This window comes from Callospermophilus lateralis, unplaced genomic scaffold, assembly GCF_048772815.1.
Source record: "Callospermophilus lateralis isolate mCalLat2 unplaced genomic scaffold, mCalLat2.hap1 Scaffold_43, whole genome shotgun sequence".
Lineage (NCBI taxonomy): Eukaryota > Metazoa > Chordata > Mammalia > Rodentia > Sciuridae > Callospermophilus > Callospermophilus lateralis.
The window spans coordinates 13,320,178-13,327,002 of record NW_027514380.1 but is presented as its reverse complement, the minus strand read 5'-3'; the positions used below and the strand labels follow the sequence as shown (position 1 = coordinate 13,327,002).

At 46.8% G+C, this 6,825-nt stretch overlaps 1 pseudogene; it reads right to left on the bottom strand.

The window, feature by feature from the left end:
* Positions 1 to 989: 989 nt before the first annotated feature.
* On the bottom strand, positions 990 to 6,333 carry LOC143389036 (Fc receptor-like protein 1; annotated as a pseudogene).
* Positions 6,334 to 6,825: the final 492 nt, after the last annotated feature.

Genomic DNA, 6,825 nt, shown 5'->3' with positions numbered 1-6,825 from the left:
TCTCATGTCTATGATGTGAGGATGAAAATCTTATCCTGCCCCAAATCCTCACAGGCAGGTGTTGCCACAGCCATGTTATAGTTGAGGTGCGCAAAGATGCTGGAAAGCCTAGAATTTAAATGAAAATCTCACATTGTCCTCTCCTGCTCCATCTTCCACTCAGTCAGGGGAGAACAAGAGCCTGGAGCTCAATACACCAAGGAATACGTAACTGTAATTGATGATAAAGTGGGAGGCTGGGTCACCCAGAATTCATAACGGAAGAGAACCATGGGAGGCCGTGTGACCCGCTGAAGCGTCTTGGAGAAAATGGCATTTCCACTGACAAGTGAAAAAGTTCCAGCAATGATTAGAACATGTGGATATGTGAATGTGGTTTTGGGGGAGTAGGAAAAGTATCTGGCAAACCCGAAAGATAAATAAGACTCTCTGCACTGACTTTAGAGCTAGGAGAGGAGCAGGCTAGCTGGAGTTGTTAAGCGCTTTTTCCTTCCAAGGGCTGATTAATTAAAGTACTATATTTCTCTATAATAAATTAAATCACAGAAGAATATGACATCAGCTGAACCTCAATTGATGACATATGGAAAGATAAAGAATTTTACTAAAAATATTACACTTTTTAAAATCCGTAGTACGGTGGCTAAAAGCATATATTTATCCTTTGCAGTATACATGTTATCCTCCCAGCCTATTTCAGTGAAATCTGAGGTCACAAAATACCCACCTCTATAAATACTAACCTATTTTTCTCTTGAGCCAGTAGCAAAATAACAGGACTACAGTGATGAGACCAACGCTGCCGAGCAGCCCCTCAACGAAACTTGAAGATGTTCGCTTATGGGTTCAGCAGGCACTGAGGGGGAGACGTGGGGTTAAGCTGCTGTAGGAAGGAATTGAGTTTTGGGACAGACCTCTTGGTACAGGCTCTGCTCAACGGCTGCTTTCCCAGGACCGATTTACTTATTTATTTAGGGATCTGCAGCTGTTCACATTGATGCAAGAAGAGAGGCACCCAACCTCCAGCTCCTTCCACAGGACCCTCGTCCTGAGTAGAGCAGCAGAGGCACTGGGGTGTCAATGGGCCTCTCCTGGGGTGCTGGGGAAGAGGCTGATGGAGACAACCCCACCACCAAAGCTATACCTATGAAATTGAGAGTCACCGCCTCACTGCGCAGGGCACCCTGGCCATTGTTGGCCTCACAGGAGTAGTTTCCAGAATGTTCTGCAGTCAGGGAGAGGTTAAAGGATGCTCCTCCCCCAGAGGGCGCCGAGCTGTTCCCCAGGGTGACGTCCTGGGGAGAGCCCCCCAGGGCCTCGCAGTGAAGCTCCACCACATCTCCCACCTCAGCCTGGGCCCTGGGAGCCCTGAGGGTGAGCACAGGACAGGACACTGGAACTGACAGAGACAGTGGACTGTCAGAGACGTGTCTCCACTGGTGCACTAGACCCATAATACCTGCCTGTCCCCAGAGACTCCACCCATGGAACTTCCCCAAGGCACCCCAGGGGAACACGGAGCCGAGCTGGCCAAGCTGCAGGCACCCCAGCACCCCAAGAGAGGCCCATTAACACCACACTGGAACTCATTTCTGACAGTGATGTCCACCAGTCCGCTGAGGCTGGGGCCATAGCCGTTGTCAGCTGCACAGTAGTACTGGTCAGAATCACTCTCCGTCACTGGTGCGACCTCGAAGTTTGCTGTCTGTGAATGCTGGGTCTTGTTTTCCAGGTTTAAACCCAAATGCCCTTTGTACCAGACGAAGGCGATGTTTCCTGTGCCCTTAGCCACCGAGCAGATGAGGACCAGTTTGTCTCCCTTCATCACCCGTCCCCCTGGAGGTTGAGTCTCCAAGCTCACGTCAGAGACAGGGATTCCTGCAAAAAACACCAGATAATGTGGGAGAAACCCGAGTAGGGAGTGTTTGGAGCCCAGGGAGCAGGTATGGGGTCTTGAAGGCAAAGCTGAAGGCAAAGTCGTGATGTATTGACTGGAGGAGAAAGCTCTACTGATTTGGAATCACTTCTAGTTTGGTGGTGAAGATAGGGTTAGAAAGATATTATAATATCACCATGGAAAATGTGGCATCTCCTCTTTGCCTAGGACAATGTGACTTTCATTCCCCTGAGTCTCAAGCTTTCTTTTTTTTAAGGCACAGTAGTATAGTGATTACAAATCCAAATTGTGAGTCAGTCTGCCTAGGTGTGAATACTGGTTCCAACTCTTGCTTGTGGTGCATGCTTTATCAAATTATTTTATAAGACTCAATTTCCCATCTGTAAGTAGAGATGCAATGATAGTTATCTCCTGCAGGTGTGGGGCTTCAATTAAACATATATGTGAAGCACTAAAATGACACCTGCTGTGTACGAGCTGTTAAATAATTTTTGCCATGGTGGAGATAGCAGGTTTTGTTTCACTAGTGTTGAGTTTTTAGAAGTCTGGGACTACCTAATATTCTGGAGGTAGTAGACTTGAATGTCATACTCCGGCCACACCTCCAACTCTGTACTGGGGATTGAACCCAGGGGTGCTCTACCACTGAGCTATACCTCCCACCCTTTTTAATTCTTATTTTGAGCCAGGATCTTGCTAGCCTCAAACTTTCAATCATTCTGACTTAGCCTCCGAAGTAATTGGGATTACAGGCGTGAACCCTGGCACCTAACTAAATGTTGGGTTTTTGCAGGAGATCATGTCAGAAGTGTCAGTCTGATATGGTATGACATGGTTCATAATACTAAAATTTTCTTTTTGTACTCTTTCAAAATCAAGCCCCACCACCAAAACCACCACAAGTCTTCTCCAATAGTCTATTACACACACTTCTGCCAAGCCTTGTCTTGCCACCTGGTCAAGCTGACCCTGGAGAGGGAAGGATACCAGGATAGCTGAAGCTGCCCTCCACGTCTACCATCCCAGGGACAGGAGAGGTCATCTGCCATCCTCTCCCCAGCGGACTCTGGAAGCACAGTCCTTAGATACTCACTCTGCACCTGTAATTAGGAACTCTGGCTCTGTTTGTGGGGGTTATTCCCCGCTGTCGTCATGGTACACCATTAGGTCCCCGAGTCCTCCTTCCACACAGTGGGGATCTGGAGTTTTGGGAAGCTGCTCCATTCTGATCCCAGGTTGTGGCCTTCTCTGAAGAAGCTGAACTGGGGTTGGACAGGTGGCGGCTGACGAAGGAGCCGGGTCTCACAGGTCAGGGTCAGTGAGCTCCCCTCTATGGGCCTGGAAGGCCTGGTTGTCAGCACAAGATGTAGAAACAGCTCTGGAGAGAATAATTAAACAGATAGAGTCCCGGGCCATGGGGTTCACAGTTCCTGGTGAGAGGCATTCCATCCTCAGCCACACAATACCCCTATGTTCCCTAAAGTGGCCCATGGGCTTCCTCTTGCCATGGACCCACCCTGTCCATCCTCACACATCCTGCCACAGGCCACAGCAGCCACTTCCAGAAGGCAACACTGTGACTAGGATCTTATAATTCTTGAAGTTTCTACCCAGGAACTGAAAACCCCTTTCTGGAAGCCAGGGCAGGAATATTGAAGACAGTCGCTGCAGTTGGCATTGGAAATGGGGAAGCTTCGATTTTTAATAAAAGCCAATACATTTCTTTGGACCATGTTCTATCACATGGTTGTTATTCTCTTCTGTTCTCTTACCCCTCCCGTCTCAGACACATGCTGTTTCAAAGACAGAATGTGGACCTGAAGAATCAGTCAGGGTGGGAACAACACAGAGGAACTCAAACCCCTCTGTGTCGACTATGTCTGGTCCCTGCTGTCGCTAGTCCCATTGCTGGGAAGTGCCCTGTGGACATCCACACAGCCCCATTCCCTTGATCTGGGACTTCGACCCAGACCTCTGCTGCAGCCACAGGAGAAGAAAATTTAGTCCATGCCTTAAGCCTCAGGGGTAGATCCTTTGGGGCCTTAGGGACTAGTTTTCTGGGTAAATAAAGATGGTAAAGGTGCATTATACTCTCCCCTCTCCCCTTAGCACTCCCAGTTGAAACAGCCTATGAAATCTCACAAATCTTTGGGCACGTGTTTATCCAACTCTTAGAGCCTCTGACATGTGGGAGATTTAATTTTTTTTTCCCCTGAAAGAAACCTCTTCCTCTCCTCACCAGATGCGAGCGATCAGTACTCTGGATCACTGAGAGATGATTCCTAGACTAATGTCTATCATTTCCAATTCTGCGCCGCCCCCCTCCCACAAGGCTTTTCCCCAGGTCTTTTAAAATCTCAGTTTCATCTGTGGTTACCAGAATGTTCCCTCTGACCTGAGGCATGGAATACCCTGTTCTTTTTGTCCTCAGAAAGCTGGTCCCCAGAGGACACAGGAGCATTACAGCTTTTGGAGCTGAATAGAGGAAGGAATAAAAAAGGCATTAAGGCACCCGGAGTCCACTCGAGCTTCTATCCAGGGCAGGGAAGCAGGTGGAGCTGGAAGCCACACAGGGCTGACTACAAGAGCCTCGAGCTCAGACTTGCAGGTCAAGCTTGTCACCAATAATTCTCAGGCAGCAGAGATTCCCTGGAAATTTTGTTTCTTTATCCTTGATGTAACTATGGATTTTGCTTAGGCTAGAATTTGGCCCCTGAGTTTAAGGGTAAAGGAAAGACCAAGAACAAAGCTCGTGTGACATTAACACCAAGCAGGAGCTGGGCTTGGACAAACATTAGGGAAGGAACTCAGAGCGCCAAGGTGATTCTGATCTCTCTGGTCACAGGAATCCCTGATCCCCGGAGGTAGCACAACGTCCTCTCTTAACCTTTAGGTTAGTACCTTATGCACAAGACAGCAGTTCTAGTAAATATTATATTGGAAGCTGCTTTAGTGAGATTTCTCATGGCAGAAGACTTTTTACCCCCCTCTTCTGAGAAAGGCAAGACTGTGAATCAGGATCAGAGCAATAAAGTATGTTTGCATAAACCAGTCGGAGAGAGGAAACTGAACTGGGGCAACAATTGTGGCTGCAGAGGGGAGCTAAAAATAGGCAGGAGGCACAGGACCACTTCGTTGGATGGACTTCAGTGCTGTTCTCCATGGCTCTGTGATTTCAGCATTTCCTCCATCACCCATGGCAGAGTCCCCAGGGGACTTGAAGCCCCTGGGGCAGGGAGGACAGAGACTCTTCTAATGTCAGCCTTTGGCACCCTCTGCCTCTCTTGTGCAAATAGCTTCTTCATCCCTGTGCTGAGACCTCCCAGATAGGAAGGAGTGGGCCAGGCGAGACCTGATCACCCAGCTGGGCAGACACGACTCAGCAGCCTGGGCTCAGGGGAGCCACTGATGTTCGTACACCTCAGCAGCTATCACCAGGTGCATCTTGGACAGGTAGGGGCTGCTCAGAGGGCCATCCACTGGTCTCCCGATCTGAGCTGAGTGACAGACTGTGAGGAAGTAGAGGAAGTGCAACTCACCGTCAGGTTCGCAAAGCAGAGCTGCAAGAAAATTCAGGAGACATCAGCACAGAGCAGGAAGTCCTACAGGCAGACAAATGTGACTCCTCTAGGACTTTCCAGCACTAGACCCTCCCTCCTTGTCACTGCCTCTTCCTTCTTTCACTTCCCTCATTTATCTCCCTCCCCTTCCTTCTGTCTTTCCTTCTCTCTGTTCCTTTACCAACATTCCTTATCACCCACAGAACACCCACCCCCAAAGCACTTTTTTTTCCCATGATCATAATTTCCAATAACTTTTGTCATCGGTGATTCGGAAATGGTAACTTTGTTGTTTCTTAATTCTTTTGTCGTGCATGATAGTTATGCATAATATTGGGCTTCATTTTGACAATTCTACAAGCATGGAGTATAATTTGCTCCAATTCAGTCCCCAGTACTTCCCCTCTCCCTCCCCTCCTCCCCTGCTTCCCTTTCCTCTAATGGTCTTTCTCCTATTTACTTACAGTTTTTTAAATTAGTGCATTATAACCTTTATCTTTAAAAATCTATCTATTTTAATTGGTGCATTACAATATACATAATGGTGGGATTCCTTTTTTCATATTCATACTTGCCACCATCTAAGAACGTAATTTGATCAATTTCGTTCTCCATTAAAGCTTTGCTTTTAATTACTTAACATCCCTCTTCAGACTTCTTATTCCCATTTCCACCTCCTCCTGTCAAAAGTCTTGATGATCCAGTCAGGACTCATTGTGTCAGGACCACAACACACTCAGGCAAGGGGGTAAGGGTCTCATGGCTAAGGCTTGGAGTCCCTTGTTTTACCAACTTGAGATCAGAAGAAGCTTAGATCCAGAGAATGGATAGACATTTCTCCTGATTCTCTTCTAGCGCAAGGATTTCACCCCGCATTGTGTCACAATAGTCAAGAAGGAAAAAATTGGGGAGATAATGCAGGCTTTATAACCAAAAGGCAGAGATTTGGATCTTTAGTTTATTCTTACAAGCTGTGTGGCTCTAGGAAAAATGTTTCTCCTCTCTGTGCTTTGGCTTCTTTTTCTATAAAATGAGATAATAATAGTACCTGCCTGGCAGAGTTTTTGTGAGGATTAAATGAGTTGGTACCCACAAAATGCTTAGAATAGAGCCTGAAACTTACTTAGTATCCAATAAATATTGTCGTATCACTATTCTGTTTAGTCTGAGGTGCTTATTGTTTTAGGTTAAATTCTTATTTGAATTATTAGTTTCTAAAGCAGGGGGAGCGAAACATATTTTAGGTATCCATCCAGAATGAGTAGTTTTTCAATGCCTTAATTTTCATTTTATACAAATCTTTTTTTAAAGAGAGAGTGAGAGAGAGAGAGAGAGAGAGAGAGAGAGAGAGAGAAAGAATTTTAATAT